This window comes from Cryptomeria japonica, chromosome 7 (genome assembly GCF_030272615.1).
Source record: "Cryptomeria japonica chromosome 7, Sugi_1.0, whole genome shotgun sequence".
Lineage (NCBI taxonomy): Eukaryota > Viridiplantae > Streptophyta > Pinopsida > Cupressales > Cupressaceae > Cryptomeria > Cryptomeria japonica.
Window position 1 is genome coordinate 398,490,514 of NC_081411.1, and position 21,946 is coordinate 398,512,459.

Here is a 21,946-nt window from a genome sequence, read left to right on the forward strand (position 1 = left end):
AATTTGGTTTGAGTAGATAAGAGTTTGAATGTTTTAGTGTGTGAGGGATCCTTGGCCTCACAGATTCTGTGAGTCCTAAACAGTGAGAACCTTCTGCCAATTCTATTTGCAAGAAATGTGAAAAAGTAAATGGACAAAAGTAAATTCAAGTCTTCCTAGAATCTAAATTAGTCTGTTTTTCGTTCTTTTTTCTGACTAATGAAATAAAAAAAGAGCTAGAGAATGCACACAATGAATGGAATATTTTGAATTCAATTTGTCAATGATGCAAACTATATACAGCAGTACCTAATGAACAAAGCTCAATTTACTGTAAATATGAATTTGTTATGAAACTCCATCTAAACTCTTGAGGAATACCTTCCTCCAAGTAGATCCCAGTTCAAATGAATGTCTAACTGTTAATAGCTGCTTGATAAAACCTTATCATGATGGGTGAGTGGGCAGCTCTAGACTAGCAAGAAAGTGTGGTGGAGGAGAAGATACAACTGTACCAAAGTAGCATTATCGATGTACTTGATTTTGTACCAAAGTAGCATTATCGATGTGCTTGATTTAGTGCTTTAAATGCATTACCAACAAGGGGGAGACATTGTCACTAGAATGCTAGGGTAGAAGTCTAGGACACAAGTAGTTAGAATAAATGTCTCTTAATATGAGGAGTCTGTTAGGAATGGCAATTTTTCTAAGATTTCTCATGCAATTTTTGAGATCTCTATGCCTAAATCCTATGCCCTAGTTGCCCTTGTTATGCTTGTGCCTTATTCTTTCTTTTTGTCGGTGACTTATTCAATCAGTATCTTGATTTTAAGTTGTCCGGTTAAGGCTATCTATTTGTTTTGTGACTGCCTCCTTCCTAGTGATTGACATGGGTATATTAGCGGGTGTGCTTTTAAAATGACTTAAGTTGCCTTTCCAAGTGTTTGTCTAGTTGTTCTTGCCTTAATCCTTGCTGCTGCCGAGTGTTAGGATTTTGTTGCATTGCATAGTTCCTTTATATTCCGCGTTTCCAAAGTCGCAATCATGCACCCCTACTGTCACGTGTCCTTGTGAGTGTTTGGTTGTATTCCAGCGATGCGCTATGTTAATCACACATGGAGGGCTCTTGTTGGTATTGCACACCCTATAGTTCATTGTAGGCTCGAGAGTTGGTCTAGTTGGAAAACATAAAGTTGTGATGGTGGGCCCAGTTGACATGTGTCAATGACATGCATGGGCCTAGGTTTCTCCTTCAATCCCTTTGACATGACTGACTGAAGAGTTAAATCCACGTAGTGTCATATCGCATGTTCTCCATACACCACAAGTTTTGAAAAGTTGAGTCTACCCAAGCTACGATGGTGCAAAATTGTGACACATTTCCTTGTCTATGCCACATGGTGAGAACTGTGCATCAATCATTTGAAGGCCAGGTGGTTGGTTTTGGGCCACTAAGGTGACATGTAAAGTAACCTCAAGCTTGGCATGTTTTGATTGGCTTGTTCTCTTTAATACTTCACAACTTCAATATGAAGCTAAGTTACCGGTTCGGGTTCGGGAGCGGGTTCACCGACGCGAACTCGGTTCATGGGTTGGGTTTGTCTGTACACACACACACACACACACACACACATACATATTATATGCAAAATTTAAAGAAATATACAAAATTACAAATCTAATAGATTTAATAGTATGCTACTTCATCATTGATCAATGCCAAATGCCATTTCAATTGATAGTTCAGAATTTCAATAAAAAATTAGGGTTTTTGGCCCCAAAAAGGCAAAAGAAAATTAGCTTTTTAATATGAAAAAGTCACTTTTTGGTGACTTGACTGGCCCAACCCATGGGTTTGCCTGGGTCTGCACTTGGGTTCGCTCAGGTCCGGCCAAGGTTCACCCTTTGGACTGTGGGTTATCTCTGTGTTCGCCAAGGAATTTGAACCCAAGCATTTGAGTGTTCTTTTTGTTTTTTAAATGTGCTGGGAAGAGGGGGACGGCTGGCCGTCCCCAGGACGGTTAGGGGACGTCACAGACGTCCCCAACCATATTGGGGACGGGGGACGTCCCCTTTGAGAATCACTGCCCTCCCCAAGTTTCCGGGATGTTTCCCACAGATTTGGCAATCTTGGGGATGGCGGGGGGAGTGTCCCTTGGCCATCCCCAAGTCCCCGAAACGTCCCCGTTGTTTGTCTTGCCTGAAGGGTTATTTGATGTTTCCAATGGGCTCACATGGTCTGAAGGATTCATATGCTACTTTTGGAGGTTATTTCTGGCTTCTTGTGTGGTCTCTAAGAATCTTTGAGAGGGCATAAATTTATAGTAAGTTGCCCAGTTGGCTTCATTTATCATCATTCATCATTGGGATCACTCTAGTGCAATCAGATTTTGATTCCGACGCATTCTGACAATTTCTGCAAAATGGATGTATTATTGGCTTATTTTCTTTATTTTTACTTAGGATGCTTAAATTATACTGAAATACTCTACCAACACCTTAGTGTTATAGTTTGCTGGAACTGGGGTGATAAGTTTTAAATCATGGACACATAAAACAGGGACCTTGCTTGTCAATTTTTTATTTTTTTTAATGAAAAGTTCTTTTTAGAGCTAAAGTGGATTTTAAATTAAAAAGTCAATTTTTAGGTGGTGCTTTTCGAAAGTTGGTGGGAAAAAGTATTAAAAAGGAGTTGAGGGAATCATTTAGAATATGCAGATTATATTATTTCTCTCTTGTGAAATCATTGGGGTTTGGAGATTGAACATGGTTCGTCTCACCCTTTTGGAGGACAAAAACCTTTTCATAGAAGATTGGCTATGTTGGTGAGAGATCTACCTGTTGACGTGTATTTTGTACACCATCATACACAGAATAAAATACCTAAAGGCATCTTATCCTCTCTTGAATAAAGTCTCTAACTGCTGAAGATTCGCATGAAGGATCAGTTAGGATGACTCCAATGTTCTGGTTAGTAGGGTCTCTATGTGTGGATAAACTCCAGTGGTATGATGTGATTTGCTGGAATCACAAGGGGACTTACATCTGATGATTGAACTTCCGATCTGCTTTGCTGGAACACAGGCTCTTACTGGCTTAGATTTGAAAAAATGGAAAAAGGATGAGGGCGAAGAGAAGATCTAATCCTAATACTAAGAATGTAGGAGCAATGATTTGATTTTTGATGAAACTCTAACTAGGTCTTGTTTTGACATCAATGGACCATCTCCACAAGGCTAGTGCGATCTTCTAAGGGAAGCTTTATGATGTTCAGATCATCACCGCAGGCATAGACACCATCAAGTTGATGCATATCATTGAAGAAGCGACAAATTGAAATTGAGCTTAAGCTGAATGATTCCAGTTGACTACACAAGGCAAGTCTGCAATCAACAAACTGCTAGTAGTATGGATATACGAATTCCACCATTAATCAATTGCATTTCCTCCATTCATCTAATCATCTACCATCTAGGATTGAAGACTCAACAAGAAACCATGCAAATTGCAAGAAACGACACACTTCACCATTACTTCAATGAAAATGGAGTTTGTTTACAATCAATGGCAACAATTTCTTGCCTTGTCCTCCTATTCTACTCTAATTACTATTCTATCAATTTCTAACTACTCTCTATCTACTAACTGCTTTCTATTATTTACAACTCTCTCTAATTGCTTTACAAAATGAAATGCCAGGGCTTATATAGTGCCCACAATACAATTTGATGGCTTAGATCAATTCAAGATCAATGGCCAAGATTCAACAATGAAAACCCTAATTAGGGTTTGTTACAACCATTACATAACTTTTAATGCTTGACCAATGATAAAATTATATTGCTTGGACACATGTCCCCTCTAGAAAAATCGACCAATGGATAGCCGGGGTAGGTACATCGGAGTTTGTGCCACCTTCCATGAGTTAAGTACATTGAATCTGGACATGCTGAGGTGGACCTCACTGATTGGAGAAATGATGACTAGGATGCCGCCTCGTCTGACACTTGGTTGATACTCAATTTGGTAGCGTTGAGAAGTTATCTTTGATTAACTCTTCTAAAATTATTTGCTTCTTCAACGAGCCCTTGTCCTAACTCCATGTGTCCTTGATGTGTAGGATGATGATGTACCTCGCCTTGTGTTGACGTGTATTTTGTACACAATCATACACAGAATAAAATACCAATAGGCATCTTATCCTCTCTTGAGAAAATAGTCTCTAACTGCTGAAGATTCGCGTAAAGGATCAGTTAGGTAGACTCCAAGGTTCTTTGATGTAGGGTCTCTACGTGTGGACAAGCTCCAGTGGTATGATGTGATTTGCTGGGATCACAAGGGGACTTACATGTGATGATTGAACTTCCGATCTGCTTTGCTGGACACAGGCTCTTACTAACTTAGATTTGAAAAATGAAAAAAGGATAAGGGCGAAGAGAGGATCTAATCCTAATACTAAGAATGTAGGAGCAATGATTTGATTTTTGATGAAACTCTAACTAGATCTTGTTTTGACATCAATGGAACATCTACACAAGACTAGTGCGATCTTCTAAGGGAGCTTTATGATGTTCAAATCATCACCGCAGGCATAAATACCATCCAAGTTGATGCATATCAATGAAGAGGCAACAAATTGAAATTGAGCTTAAGCTGAACGATTCCAGTTGACTACACAAGGCAAGTCTGCAATCAACAAACTGCTAGTAGTATGGATATACGAATTCCACCATTAATCAATCACATTTCCTCCATTCATCTAATCATCTACCATCTAAGATTGAAGACTCAACAAGAAACCATGCAAATTGCAAGAAAACGACATATTTCACCATTACTTCAATGAAAATGGAGTTTGTTTACAATCAATGGCAACAATTTCTTGCCTTGTCCTCCTATTCTACTCTAATTGCTATTCTATCAACTATATTCTAACTCTTCCAACTATTTACATGCTATCTCTAACTTATTGCTAATTAGCCTTTACAAATGAAATGCCTGGGCTTATATAGTGCCCACAATACAATTTGATGGCTTAGATCAATTCAAGATCAATGGCCAAGATTTTACAATGAAAACCCTAATTAGGGTTTGTTACAACCATTACATAACATTTAATGCTTGACCAATGACAAAATTGAATTGCTTGGACACATGTCCCTTCTAGAAAAATCGACCAATGGATAGCCGGGGTAGGTACATCGGAGTTTGTGCCACCTTCCATGAGTTAAGTACATTGAATCTGGACATGCTGAGATGGACCTCACCGATTGGAGACGTGATAACTAGGATGCCACCTCATCTGACACTTGTAACTTTGGTAAATATTCAACTTGATGTTGTTGAGAAGCTTGCTTTAATTAATTCATCTGGAATTATTTGCTTCTTCAACGAGCCCTTGTTCTAACTCCTTTTGTCCTTGATGTGCAAGATGATGATGTACCTCGCCTTGGAACGCTGGATTGAAAGAGGTCGCCCATGTCCCGGCAAAGACCATCCTGGCGAAGATCGTCCTTGATTCGGCTTGATTTTCCTTGATGAGATCTCCATTTGATGCCTACACAACATTTCAAAATTAGAAACATGATTTTGCAATACATAACATAAATTAGGGAGCAAATTTTAGGAAACTTAATGATACGTCCCTTATTAATCATTTCCTAAAAACGACTATTGAGCTATGAATTCAAAATTTAAGCTATGACGATGAATGAATAAAAGCAATAAAATCAAATCGCCATACCTCAAAAGAGAGCTAACTCTAGAATGCAAAAAGACAAAATTCGCCTAGGCAAAATTGAGGTATAAATGATCTTCAATGTTATCTCCTCAAAAGATCAACTTCGCCACCTTTGTCTTCAACGTGATCTTCAAGTTCGCCTTTGATGTGGTCTTCAACTCTTGGCAAATTCACTCAAATGAAGTATCGCACCACCTTTGATGTATTAGCGCCACCTTTGGTTTGAATGGAATTCGCACCCCTTCAAGCACACTTCGCACTATCTTCTTTCTCCTTAATTCGCATGTAGAGGGATAAAAATAATGATGTGAAAATAATAGTTTTCACCCCCCTATATATAGCGCTTGCACCTCAATTCATCCCTTAGGCCAACTTGATAAAATATAGCAATTTTGAACGATTTTTAAATGATTTTTAATTAAATAACAAGGCCGACCTACATGCCAAAGCGCTCCAATTCGATTTTTTATAGATTAATTAATAATTAATTAAATGCCTTTCGTTTTTAATTTATAAATTTCGATTTTTTAATAAAGGCAAAATAATTAATAAATGATCAACGCCATATTAAATGCTAATTTAAATAGGATTTTCAATTTTATCGAACTTAGCATTTAAGGGAAATTTGAAATGTTTATTTGGCGCCAAAATTATGAAAATGAAAGGGACGTACCTCATCGCCCTGGTCCCTTGGAGAGGGACAGGAGCGATTCATGATTTTTGTCTTGATTCTTGCAACTTCAACGTTCATCTCCTTCCTTTCCATGTTCAATATCGATCATTTTGATGGGTCCTTTGAGTTAGATCGTCTTGCATGTGTGCTTAAGTGCCTTTGGATGTTCATCGCCCTGGTCCTTGTCCAAAGGACAGGAGCGATCTCCATGTTTTCACGTTCAATATGCATCTTTGATCTTCGATCTTTCATTGTGATGTTTTCCAAACGTCGTCCCTTGCCTTGCTTAACCTTGCCTTGTTTCGTTTTTGAAGGAACATGAGCGCCTTTGATAGGATCGCCCTGGTCCTTGTCCAAAGGACAGGAGCGATGTGAGTCTTTAGCATGACTAGCAACGTTTGGACGTTCAAAACTCTTGCAAGTTATCTTCAAATGATGCTTTGAACCTTGTTTATCCTTATGAAGTCTTGTCTTAGCACGAACTTGGGGCAAAATTGAGAATCCAAAGCAAATCGCCCTGGTCCCTTCGAGAGGGACAGGAGCGATCTGGGCTCCATGTTCAAAACGATGAACATTTTACGTTCAAAATTTCTGTGTATCGTCTTCCTACCTTTCCATGGACCCTCCAAGACCTTGTGAAACTTTAACCTTACGTAGAACTTGCAAGAAATGACCAATATATTCAACATCGCTCTGGTCCCTTCCTGAGGGACAGGAGCGATCTAGGTCTTAGTGTGTAAATCTCTTCATTATAACGACCTTTGAGTGTTTGTGCATGATGAAGACGCCTTGAAATGTCCTTTGCCACCTTGTCCTGACTTGGATCGGTCTTGAACTTAGGGAGGAACGACCTTGCACTCGCATGAGAAGCAACATCACCACTGTATCGCCCTGGTCCCTTGGAGAGGGACAGGAGCGATCTTCCTTTTGTGGCCTTTATTTCACTTTGCCAGGTTCCAAGTTTATATTCAACGGACTCGTCACGCTCTACTCTATTCGTCCATGCCTTGACATCGTCTGTAACTTGGCCAGAAAAGCAATTATAACAAAAATCGCTCTGGTCCCTTCCTGAGGGACAGGAGCGAACTAGGCCTTTTGAGACCCCTGTGGACGTTTTAAAATCTTCAATTTGTATTCAATGAGTTCATCTCATGCTTTCTCTTGCTTTTGAACGTAAACTTGCCTTGGTTTTTTGCCTGGATTTTGCCTAATGAAGGATATCGCTCTGGTCCCTGGGAGAGGGACGGGAGCTATAAGGTACTTCGCTCTGGTCCCTTGGAGAGGGACAGGAGCGAACTTTGCATTCTGGACCATTCTCCTTCATTTTTGCATCTCAAATTATATTCATTTGGTAAAGCATCTCCCTTTGGACGTCTTCAAATCATCGAGTCGTCGAAATCTCGCAAGGACAAGGCAAAATTTGATTTGTAGCTCCGGTCCTTCACTGAGGGACAGGAGCGATTTTGCTCCTACAGGCCAAAATAACATGATTTTTCACATTTTAACACTTTACAAGGCGAAAACAAATCATTTGAGATGCCTAGGATCAAAAATCAAAAATGTCAAAATTTGGTCAAAATATTCAATTGGACAAAAATTCACATTTCATCTTCAACACTTAGTCAAATTTAAGCTCTGCATCAACATTCCAATTGAAAATTAGACCATTCTGGCGAATTCATTGCATTCAAAATTTGCATCCTAGAAAGGGAAGCTCAAAAAGCTCTCAAAACGACTGGATTCTTGGTCTGAAAAGACAGAAATTAAAACCCTAAGGCTCGACCCTAAATCCAGACAATTGACTGACTAACAAAACCCTAAAAAAGCAAAGCGAAAACGAACAAAACGAGCAAAAAAACATGGCTCCCCATTTGCAATGGGGCGATGTGTGAAAACATCACAACACCTTGGAACGCTGGATTGAAAGAGGTCGCCCCTGTCCTGGCTTGATCGTCCCGGCGAAGACCGTCCTTGATCCGGCTTGATTTTCCTTGATGAGATCTCCATTTGATGCCTACACAACATTTCAAAATTAGCAACATGATTTTGCAATGAATAACTAGATTAGAGATTAAATTTAGGAAACTTCATAATAAGTCCTTGAGTTATCATTTCCTAAACGACGATTGAGCTATTAGAATTCAAAATTTCAAAATTTAAGGCTATGACGATCAAAATTCGAAATTAAAACAAGGGATCTTGTCATACCTTACTTGAGAGTTTAACTCTAAAATGCAAAACAAAGGAATTCGCCTAGGCACAAATCAAAATTTGATGGCTTCAACGTGATCTCTCTCCAAATGAACGTCCACTTTAGCAATTTGCCACCTTGGGGGAGGAGTCTTCAATGTCTTGAAGATAACAAATTCGCCTTACTTGAAACAAACACGCACTCCTCTTTGATGATAATTTCGCACCTTGTCTTCTCCAAAATCGCATATGAAAGAGGATAAAATGATGATTTGAAAATGAAATAAACACCTCCCTTTATAGGCGCTCACCTTCACATTGACCCTAGGCCGACTTTGGTGAATAAGGCAAATTTAAAATAAACTTAAAGGCCGACCTTTGTAAAATGAAACAAATTTTAAATCAAGCGCCCCATTTTATTTATAATTAATTAATTTAATGCCTATAATTTTAAATAAACTCGATTTTTAAAAGGCAAAAATTAATTAATAAAGACCCATGCGCTAATGTTAAATGCTAACTTTAATTGGATTTCAAATTTATCGATTTTTTCCTAGCATTTAATAAAATCTAAAGAATGTTTTAGCGCCAAATTTGGAAGAGGTAAGGACACAAACCTATCGCTCTGGTCCCTGACTAAGGGACAGGAGCGAATTTGATGCTTAGTCTTGATTCTCTTGCCTTTTATGTTCAAAACCTCCATCCTCACGTTGAGACTGGCATGTTTGCCAAAAAACTCGAGCTTGATCGTCTTGATTTGGTGGATGAATGCCCTCTAAGGTGGATATCGCCCTGGTCCCTTGGTGAGGGACAGGAGCGAACTTCCATATCTAGCTCAAATTGGTAACATTTTGTCGTTCACTTCTTTTGTGTCGCCTTCCAAATGACGTTTTAAACCTTTTGCAACTTTGCTTTGACATGATTTTCGAAGGAAAATGAGTGATTTAGCTAATATCGCCCTGGTCCCTTGGTGAGGGACAGGAGCGATCTTGGTGTTTCTCCTTAATCTTGCTTGTTCGATCACCAATCTGCATTATATGGCAAGTAATGACGTTGTCCCTTCATTCCACTTTACTTCACTTGGCTTCTACGAGGCATATTTGATGTTTGGAGGATTATCGCCCTGGTCCCTTGGTGAGGGACAGGAGCGATCCTGAAGTTCTAGCCAAAATTTGCTATCTTCCAACCTTTGTTCTTTGTTCATTGCTTCCTAAATGATGTCCTTGATCTTGTGTATCCTTGCCTTGTCATGATTTTGAAGAAAAATGAATGATCTTGTGCAAATCGCCTTGGTCCCTGACTGAGGGACAGGAGCGATATAGGTCCCTTGGTTCAATTGATGACCCTTTGACGTTTGAAACCTTTACATATCGTTTTCTTAAGACACCTTTGATACTTTGCAACTTCGTATAATCCTGACTTGGCATGATTTTTGCATGAATTGGCAATTATGGTGAATATCGCTCTGGTCCCTGCTTGAGGGACAGGAGCGAACTTCAATGTCCTGGGCTCATGCTTGCTTCCATCAACTTGTAATTACTTTCATAATGTAGAATGAGGTCCCCTTGATCCCCTTGGACACTTGATACTTGTTAAACCTTCAAAATCTAGGCCCTTATGAAAATTTCGCTCTGGTCCCTGACTGAGGGACAAGAGTGAACTTGGACACTTGATGTAATTCTTTCAATATTGGCGACCTTTGATACTTCGTTCTTCATTGAGACGCTTCAAAAGTCCTTGCCACCTTTCACCTTGACTTGGAGTGGTTTTAAACTTGGAGGAAAGGCACATAACTAAGATATCGCCCTGGTCCCTGGCTGAGGGACAGGAGCGAATTTGTACTTGTAGGCTCCATCACATTTTGCCAACTTCAAAATTTATCTTCAACGGATTCGTAATGTATCTTTTCATTCATCCATGGCTTGGAATTCATTGTAACTTGGCAAGAAATTTGTCTAAGGTAAAAATCGCTCTGGTCCCTGACTGAGGGACAGGAGCGCCCAGGCTAACATAGGTCCCATTTGGTGTCTTGCAATCTTCAATTTTGTCTTCAACGAATCCGTAACACCGTCTTTGCTTGCCTCAAACCCTAAACTTGCTTGATCTTTGCCTAAAACATGCCTTATAAGAAATTTCGCTCTGGTCCCTGGCTGAGGGACAGGAGCGATTTTGCATTTTGGTCCACTTTTCTTCGTGTTTGTGTCTTCAAATTATATTCAACTGGTAAAATGCACTTCCTTGGACCTCTTCAAATCGTCAAGTTGTTAAAATCCTGCAAGGACAAAGCAATATTTGATTTTGAGCTCCGGTCCTTCATTGAAGGACAGGAGCGATTTTGACTCCTGGGGCATTTCCGTGTTCGTGAAATTCTTCAATTTATATTCAACGGAAAGATCATGCCTTTCTTTACCATTTCTACTTGAAAAATCATCTTGATCCTGCAGAGACAGTAAGATTTTTGAAAACGAGCTCCGGTCCTTCACTGAGGGACAGGAGCGATTTTGCTCTTACAGGCCAAAATATCATGATTTCACAAGTTTAATCACTTCACAAGGCAAAAAAACAAATCATTTCCGATGCCCGGGATCAAATATCAAAAAACTCAAAATTTGGTCAAACATACTCAATTGGACAAAATTCACAATTTCATCATCAACACTTAGACAAATTTGGACTCTGCATTCAAAATTCCAATTGAAAATAAACCATTCTGGCGAATTCACTTTATTCAAAATTGCATCCTACGAAAAGAAGCTCAAAAAAGCTCTCAAGACTGACTGGATTCTGGCCTGAAAACGTCAAAATGAAAAAAAACCTAAGGCTTGACCCTAATCTAGACAACTGACAAACTAAACCAAAACCCTAAAAAGCAAAGCGAAAACGAGCAAAACGAGAAAAAAAACATGGGTCCCCATTTGCAATGGGGCGATGTGTGAAAACGTCACAACACTACCCTAGTCAGTGTGGTGAGATTCGATCGGAGTCTCAGCTTGAGCATAAAGGATTATTGGTTTGATTGAAGATTGTAGGTAAGATCGGCAGTTAGATTTGTGGAGTTTGCATAAGCCTTTCTAGTTAGATTGAGGTGCCATGTTAAGCGAAAATCAGGGTAGTGGGCATTGTTCTTCTCTGCTGTATGTGAGTATTTCAATAATTTTTCAAGTGATTATTATTGCTTGGTGAAAGTTTGAAGGACAGTGAGTTCTATTGATTTTGAGTATGAATTAAAAAGGCAAAGGCATTTTTGAGGGGCTTTATCGCTGCTCTTTTAAAAAAGGAATTATCAAAGGGAAGTCGAATAATGACAAAATAGCTTGGTTCTTTAGTGCGACATCAGACTTTGAATTAGTAGCCTTCATTAGCTTGTTATTTCAAGCATTAGCAGGCAAATATTGGTTAAAATGGCTGGTAAGTCAGATTCAAATTATTTAAAATTGATGGCAGGGGAACTAATATTTGGCTAGGCTCATTGATATTCATTGACTAAACATTCTAATGAAAGGAGTTGTGGGTTTTGTGTGTTAAGGGGCACTGGTAAATAATAATTCTTTATGCCATATATGATGAGCCATGAAAACAAGGTAGTGATGTGGAAAACATGTGAGGATTGAAGGGTCAAAGGGAGCTGGTACTGGCGTGGATTAAGTAGGATGATAACACTATTTGCTGTTGATGTGCCTTCATATTATGTTGGAGTGGAAACTAGGTTGGTGGACATAAGGACATTTCTTTTAACTGGTCAACTAGCACAATTAGCTTGACGTGGGAGACAGAGACCAGGTTAACTAAGCTTGAGATCTCACAGGTAGATTTTGGAGGGATCTTGCAGTCAATGGTGCCAAACGCCATTCTCCTACAGGGGATCATATGACTATAGGGGCTATTGTTGAAGATTCTGGAACTTGGGTCAAGCTGTGGTTGTCATTTTGAGGGGGTTAATGCAGGTGTTGGGCATTGGAGGTTATTCAGACTGCAGATAGAAGACATTCATTCTGCACATCGAAGTTGTATTTTGCTGCTGGATGGTTTAAGGTATGTCCAGAAATGTATTTGCTGCATTTTGTATGTTGATATCTTCTCAATATAAAGGTCAGACTTCTCTGCAGTTATTTTCTTTGCAGCTAGATGAGAACTTTGGACTATCACTACCATATTTAGATGCCATGAATTACTGTTATAAATCAAAGAACGGCTACCAGTATTGAAGTCTGTGTTTCATTTGTTTACAAATCTGCAGTCTGTTCTTATATCTAAATGTTCATAGCGCAGTCTTTACATTCAATCTGAGTAAGAACAGTTATCTAACCAAACTGAGCTTTGCAAAGTCACCCTTTGACGCTCCACCAAGTCTGTCATTTATTTTCGTTAACTTCTGTATCTTTGTTTGCTCTCAGCAATGCCACACTTGCTTGCCATAGATACCATCACCCCTTTGACTATATTTTAAGTCTATAAACTTGATTAATTGTGTTATTTTAGACAATTTCCAGTACTCTTCTATAACATACACCCCTATAACGTACACCCCTAATCTTTTAAACAAAAAAATGTTAGCTTCAACTATAAATGAGATGCATAACAACTTCCTTCCCACTTTCGGATCAGTCAGATCCCAAAAAGGGCAAGGTGTGAGCATATGGTGTTTAATTTCACAATCAACTGAAAACAAACTGCTGAGAGGAAAGTATCAGGTGGCAAGCCACTTATTCAGTGGGATTGCAATATTGAAGAGTAAACATCCACTTATTCAGTGGGAAATTACAATGGCACTTCCACTTTTCAGTGGGAAAGCTTATGGGCACATTCACTTTTCGGTGGGAAAGCTTATGCCAATTTGAAATATAAAGGCAAGTTTCTTCCACTTATCTAGTGGTGAATGATTACAATAAACCACTTATTCAATGGGGCAAGTATCTGCAATAAACCAAGAATAAACTCACTGGTGGTACTTGCATCTAGTGTTGCAATCTAGAAATGAATGCATGAAGAGATGGCTTTCAGTGGTATGACCATCCAAAGCATTACGGTGTTACTTCAAAAACAATATTATTACTAATTAACTGCTGATAAAATTGACATTGCTAATACAAGTGCTGATGTAAAATAGCACTGTTGGAAAAAACTTTCCATAGATGCTGAAATTCATAAACTCATAACCCAAATGGAAAATAACAATGATCTCCCTTGAATTTGATGAGTAAGATGATTAGGTATTAGTTTGGAATCACTCTTTGATTGCTGGTGATTAATATGGATATTGCAGCATTGGTAAACTCTAGCCAACACAACAAATCACCCCAAATAATACAAAAAATGGCAAAGTACAACTCCAAACTCTAGTGGTTAGCTTCCAAGTAGCAAGGTGCCACCAATTAGCAAAAAAGAGACCACAAACATACAGCGACCTGCCTCAACATTAACACGCCAGCCATGTGCATGGTACAACCAATAAGGAACAATACAGCCTCCAGGAGAAATAGCCACCAACAATGTTCACTCCAAAAGGGATGGAAATGAGTACTAAACAGCTTGGCGCCTCCCTTCAACAAGAGATAGTAAATGCAACACCTAAACTTGGGATTGTCACACCATCCCTCTTCCTAGTTGTATGGTCTACCTAGATAGCCAACAAGGAGATTAAACTCTTAAATCACCCAAAAATCTCTGCAATTCTCAAATAAACCTCCAAAAACATCACCGAATCTGCAATTTTAAAACACGTAAAAAACATCCATGGCTGAAACAACAAACTGAAGCTTCATCTTGAGCAATGGTGATTCCTGAATGAAATCACACCTGTTTAGCTAGGGGGGTTACTAGCAATCTTGAGAGGTTTTTCATCCTCAGAAGATTGTGGAAGAACCCAGGTTCATTTTGGCAGCATAACAATATCATTCATGAGCATATGGGAAAAATGAGCCCCAACACCTCCTTATATAGCTTTTGGAGGAAAAATAACCAATTAAAAAATTATAATAATTCATTTAACCTTTGAAAGGTCCTTTTGGAATATAAAATATCATTTCATGTGCAAAGGCCCCCCCACTATCTCTCCTTGGCATCCACTTTCGAGGCACATAAACATCTCTTACAAAAATATAACTCTTAGCAGGTACTTTATTAATTCAACATTAGAAACTTAAGTGCATATTAAAATTATTTCATTCGAATTTCTAAAAGCACTAGAATGACATGGGAATCCAACTCTAGCCACATCATGATGAAACTGAAGTAGGATGATGATCGGAGTTGACTGGGTGACTTGCTAAAAATAGATGGACTCTTCAAGAAGTTTTGACAACATCTCAAATGTCAAAAAACAGTTCTGAAATTATCATGAGGATCCAAACTACCAATCAGAGTATCAAAACTTGCCACGAGTCAGGCGAGTTTCTCGAGTTGGCGAGTCGAGTGAAGCTCGACGAGTTTTGGTAGCTCGTGACTTGGACTCGGCGAGATTTTTGCATGACTCGCATGACTTGCGAGTCAGGCGAGTTATGGACAAACTCGCCAAGTCCAAGCTGTAGGACTCGCGGCACAGTAGGTCACGTTTTGACATGACTAGACAGATTTTGGACACTGATTCCTCTCCGATCACTCTAGCGGAGATCGATCTATAGTCTGAGTGGATCACTGAGTCTACCGATCCCATCTTCACTGAGTAGGACCATGAGTGGGTTGACTAGGCAGACATAGAGGCTGAGGATGTGGCTATGGCAGAGGAGGAGGATAGAGCACGATCCGACACAGACACAACTGATGTTGATCATTGTGGCACCTCACAGGCGGAGACTATGGCTACTCAGTCATCCAGGACCTACCTTAGACACCTTTGTAGGAGGCAGACAGACTACTCTGAGGTTGAGGCTGAGGTTGAGGATGAGCTAGAGCCTGATCCATAGACTTGTTTTTGTTTACAGTTACATATATGTTTGGGAACATTTGATGTCATGGATTTTATATACATTTGACAATATTTATAACTCTATATATCTATGTTTTCTATTTCCTTCAGCTACAATTTACATTTCTATGCATGTGATGGATGTATGTTTATGTATGTGATCAAATTAGCTTCTATTTGATGATGTTATAGTGTCTTTAAGCTTTATTCAATAATGGGTGCATGAAACAAGTTTTAAATAGTTAAAAATCTTTAAATTTCAAGGGTTTTTTTATTTTGCCAAGTTGTTGCCGAGTCATAGCAGAATCATGAGTCGAGTCGGCCTTGCCGAGTCTTCTAAGTTTGCTACCAATTGAGCTCATTGCTAAAAATATTAACCAAGAAACACTGAACTTGTGCTCTCCAAGAACTTCGGAGTCCCCTTTCACTTACCCATTACCTTATTGGAAGTCAAGAAATAGGCTAATTGTCACCAAACTTATGAGGCCTGAGAAGGGGACATTACATCTTCCATTTATGGGGCACCTCTCAAAATGTCATGTAAGTGACATACAAACACTACTATAATTGCTATTATTCTTTTTATTAAATAGATACAACACAAACGGAATTAGATATTGATTAGGTAGAACATGAAATCAGGAATTGCAAAACATGATCCTTGTATTTTAAGGAATGTGGAAAGAACTATTTTTAATTTATAAAGAATAGAAAATTTCAGAAATATATAAGATATGTGATTCCAAATTATTCACATACAGCAAAAATAATAGTTTACATTGAGCTCACAGCAAATTATGCTGTGCAATGTTCTACAATGTTTTGGTAGGTTATACCTGGTGAAACCATAATAAATCAATCAAAAAATTAGTAGGATCATGTCCAAATTATGGATCCTCCTCTAGACAAAGAATACTTTGTGACTACTATAGTAGATGCATCAGTGTGCCTTGAAGAAGATTTCCCACTACCATCTAAAGAAAACAAAGGAAATTTCCAAGTTAGGATTTTCAGCACCTACTCCCCACTCTTTTGAAGTTCTTTACATGTATTATTCACTTAGCTGAGACACGTGGAAAATATTAATATGTACATAAACAAGCTCACCTGCCCTTGCCTATCCAAATTTGTTCTGTTTCACTACATTTACGAAGCTGTAAGAGATCAAGTTCCTCTTTGTTATTGAATAGCTTGTAACTTGTGAAAGAACATTAACGGTGGATGTATGTAAATGAGCAATTGCACTATTCACAATTCACCATCTGGTAAGTTGGAATGTTTTATTTTCATCTCATACGGATATATATGAGGTTGTCATGTCCACCAGCAAATTTCCACAAATTCAACTTGCACAGCTGTCTAAGAGGTGGGCATCTTTATTCTGCTAATCACCTCCCTATTTGTACATGGGACCTTCCTAGGCTTGTTTACAACATAGAAAATGTAACCAAATTGATATATTTTCTACAAAATCAATCAATATTCACAATGAACAACTGATGGAACATCTAGGAACTTCACATTTTGATCCATTTGTAACATCCAAGGATAATACCAAAGTTTTTGAAAATCGACTTTCATGGTTGTTGAAACTTCATAAAATTGGTTAACCTGAATAGGTATGTTGGTCAGACAACCATCTCACACATGGATGTGACATCAAAAACACTATCAAATAGAGGCTCCACAAGATGATCATACATAGACTTTTGTATAGTTGAGGATACTTGTTATATGGTGAGATTTGGGCTGCTAGATAATCATATATTATGATGCCAATTCTTCCAAGGGTCTTCTGTAATGTCCCCTCTTCTTTAGTGCCATTCAGAGGTCAGATTCACCAGTCACCCATCTCCATAGGCGAAGTTGATGTTTGGAGATGAATTTGCTAGCCAAAGTGGACTTAGATTAGTCATTTCTTTTGACTTTGGTGGGTGTAATAAAGTAACTTTATGATATAAAAGTTACATAAGTCATTTTTCTAAAAATAGAAAAATCTAATAAAGTAACTTGTAAGTTACTAATAAAACTTAATAAATGACTTTCTTAAAAAAGTCCTTGCATACTTTCCTAGGCGAATTCCAATAACTTAAAAGGTGGTTGTTAATTCATGTTGGAGATCCCCCCTCATGTGGGCGTCACTTTTTGGAGGATAAAAGATTCCAAAGAATCTTTCTTTGATGCCTCTAGGGTTCGATTTGATTAAAGAGGCTTGTACAATTCATTTGGGGCATTCATGATTTGTTTATTTTACAACCTTTGCACATTGGAGGTCTACAACAGCACGATTTTTGCCTGAGCAGCATTTGGAGGATGTGACCCCTTCAAGATCTGGTTGTGTGGACGAAAACCCACACTCCCCTCTTCACCACGATACAAACCTTGAGCAGCATTCGAACTTTGGGACTGATTTGCTGTAAAAATACAACATTGACAGCATTGCCAGGGTTAATATATTAGATCTGAGCAGACAAAAGGGTTTCTTGGGCCTGATTTACTACCAAAGACAGCAAATTGAGCCTTCTAGAGCCAACCGTACCACTCTTCTTGCCTGTGGAAGCCAACTAATTAATAAATAAACTAAAGGGTTTTGGCTACTCTATTGGAGTGTGAATTCTTTGTTGGAGTATTAATAAGTGATCACAGTTGGTTTGGTGTGAAGAAAATATCAGATTTGGGCAGCAGCAGCAATTCATTGAGAAAAAGAGACATAATTTGGGGATCTTGCTTGGCAAGAATTTGGAATTCCAACTGGGTCTGAATAATTTTTCGATATTAGTTTTTGGTAATTATCCTAGAGTTAAATAAAGTCATTTGCAGCCATTAGTAGCAGCTAGAGGTGCTTGGTTCAGTCACTGCTTCATTCCAGGCTCAAATTCCACCCTCAAACCCCAACATTGGACTCCTGGTAGGCCTTGAACGGCTTAATTCTATCAAGAATCCTCTTTATTATTTATTTGTACTTGCCACAATTAATAATCAGAAATCTGGAAACTATTATCAGTTCTATATTTATTGTGTTGCATTTATTATTTTCCATGTACTGTCAAAAATCCAAAAAACTACAAAAAAATTGAAAATACAATAAACTTCCAAAAACACTTTTCGCTGGTCAAAGAATTTGAATTTGAAAACAATCAGCAGTTTGGATAAGATTTCTAGTCAGGGATCTTTCATCTTCTCCCCTATAAGTCACCACGAAGCATGGAGCCTACCATAATCTTTTTGTTATATAGAAAGAATAGTCAAGGTTTCTTTTGACTCCTCACACTTTAAACAAGACAACAGTTCATACAATACTAACATAGGTGGCTAAGATAACTATAAACTATAGCTAAGCGTATACTCAAAACCTAAGTCACCAGGTTCGAATTCGAATTCGAATTCGAAGTTCGACAACTTTGAAATTCGAATGAAGTTCGATGAGGGAAAAATTCGAATTAAATTCGCCATATGTAATTTTTAAATTGTTTTAATAAATATATGTAATATATCTATTAAATTGCCTAAATAGTTTAACATTGATAAATATATTTGAAATCGTTACAAAAAGATGACATATTTATAAAATATAAACCATAGGAAACATATGCTAGGGCACGAATGACAGGCAAAAATTGTAGGCGAACTACTCTTGCAGGCTGCGACTATCATGGGTCCGCGACTACTTCTCCTGCAGGCCGCGACTCACAACAGACTAAAGATGTGTTTAAAAAATATTAACAAAAGAAGAAAGCCAAAAATTTATAAAGAAATTTTTTTTTTTTCGAAGTTCGGTGAATTTCGAACTTCAAGGATGAAATTCGGCTGAACCTGGTGACTTAGCTCAAAACCACCAATATATTCATTCTATCAAGATTAAAAGGAAATACACAACAGAAGGCACAAATACCAGAATATACTGCTGTAGCCTGTAACAATTCAAAAGCAACACCATGACAAATCACCTTCACACAATCCCCCACCTTTCTCTGATCAACCACATATTCTTCCATGCAATCTAGAGCCTTTGGAGCATCACCCATTTGAACATTGTTTTGAGCCTTGACCAATCTTGAAAGAGTAATGAAAAGTGCCCCATAAATGGAAGATGCCATTGGTAAATGGTGTTTACATGCGGACAATATCATAGCAAAATAACTATTTCTTGATGAAGTTTCCCCAATTCTTCATAATCATACATTATAGCTACAAACAAGTTTACCAACTCCACTTTCTCTAGCCTTAATGCTTCCTTCTACATATCTTCTAAGAATCTTTTGAAAACTTGGCAACCTTCATATCCCCAAATTAATCTGAGTGAAACATCTTTAAGAAAAGAGATCCTAAGTTCCATGTTAGGAGCAAGGATTGCAAATTTGTGACAGATTTCCCATGCAGAGCAGTTTTTCTCTGTTTCCTGCTTCCTATCTATACTATTCTAATTTACTTTTCAAACTAATCCTAGTGCCACTTTGCTTTTATAGTGAAAAATGCACCTCAGGTGGTGGTCAAAACTGTGCTGCCATTCTTAAATCCCTTGCCTTGACTGTACTCTGCTTGCCAGCCATACTTGCAAAAAATGAGAACCCTCCACCTCCTACATCAAAACCACCAAGGAAAATGAATAACCAGACACATGAAGGACCACAGTAAGGCTGAGCACAGTATATAGGAGCTAAAGAAAACTAATTAACAAAAGACCCTTTACTTCTTATGCACAGCTGTAGTACACATTTAGCCTACAATGGCCGAAGCCATCCAATCAGCTATAAATCAACTACTATCATGATTAGTAGTTCTTCGATCACTGTAAATGGAATCACCAAAAGCTTTTGAAATATATGGTCTATTTACTGCCTCCTTGAGCAAATTTCAAATAAATCTAGGACCTGGAGTTGTCCATGCATGGCCATCCTAAATTATAAATTGCCTTCCATAAGAGGTGTTGACAAATGGGTTTTTCTAGTTCTTGCCAAGAATAAGCATGAGGGCTATGCTCAGCTGTGAGAAGTTCCTACTCCATCCCCATGTTAGCTAAATAATCTGCTGCAGCATTTGAACTTCTCAGGCAATGAATAACACTTATGGAAGAGAAATTCTCGTTCATACTTTGCACCTCTTCCACAAAATGATTAAAGTTCCAATTAGGATTTTATTCTTTTTTCAGAGCATTTATCACTATTCGTGAGCCTCCCTCTACTATACATATTTGAAGTTTTGACAATTCTGCTATTAATGCTTCCCATTCCACCTCATTATTTGTTTTATTTCCAAAGAGTAAAGATCCCTAGTATAAGAAGCTGCTATCCTCATCTCACCAAATGAAACCAGCACCCATGTTGCCCAGATGACCTAGTTTAAATTAATAAGACCTTCTGGAGGATGAATGGAATATCCTTATCATCCTCTTGATGTTTCCTCTTTGAAGCTTCTTGTAGTTTACCAGAATGATTTACTCTTACCCCTTGAATGGAGTTGGAGTCTAACTTAAATTGGCACTGTTCTTAGTAACCATTTTCATCTCTGAAATGTCCTTCTTTATCCGCAATAGAGAGAAAGACATGTGAAGTATCTCTGAGACATCATAATGATATCTATAGAATCTAGTTTTCCGTTGATGATAAATCATTTCCCTTATAGTCTATGGGCCTGGATATGAGCCTATCATTCTGCATTTAAGGTATTTTCCTAGGGGTATCAGATTCTTTGTTCTACCTTTATTGGAACATGGATTCTAGGGGTATTTGATTTTCTATAGCATTTTCGGATTGGGAAGGGCAGATTGGCTTGAATATGGCTATTTTTGCATGCTGATAGATGTTAATTTTATGTTAATTTTTAATCAGACTGATAGCAAATAACAAAATCCACACAATGAACACACAGATCACAAGGGTACCCTGGGAAAACCTCCCTCTTGGAGGTGAAAAACCCAGCAACAAATCTTAATCTATATTAGACAGTAATCAGTTTACAACTTTGCTTTAACACTTGAAGCAGCATGTAAATCAGAAACAGCAGTATGACGATTCTGAACTAGGGTACAAACAGTAGTACTTATCTGCAATATCAAGGAAGACTGTTCGCTATCTTGCAGACCATGCGCTGATCATGAGAGTCAATTTGCTGATCAAGAATGTGATCCGCTGCCCTCTGACTTGGTTCGCTGTTCAGGGAATTGGATCGCTGCCTTAAGTATATGATTCGCTGCTTCTGGAGAGATAATTCGGTGATTATATGCTGAAGGAATTCGCTGAGCTTGAGAGATGTAATTCACATATATGATTGTGTGTAATGCCATGCAAATGACTTGTTTATATACTTGACTTGAGGTGTCAAGTTGCAAGTCGGCTTGCTTATGTATTTTATAATAATATTGTTTAGACCGCTCAATAGGCCCTGCCCCATAATGACGTTATTGCTTGATTTGCCTTTTACCGCCTATTTTGGGGTTCACATTAAATTGTACACATTATGT

General features: G+C 38.3%; 1 protein-coding gene across 1 annotated transcript in view; it reads left to right on the forward strand.

The window, feature by feature from the left end:
* LOC131062304 (trafficking protein particle complex II-specific subunit 130 homolog) overlaps positions 1-21,946 on the forward strand; it is a 206,542-nt gene that overhangs the window by 140,901 nt on the left and 43,695 nt on the right. The window lies entirely within an intron of this gene.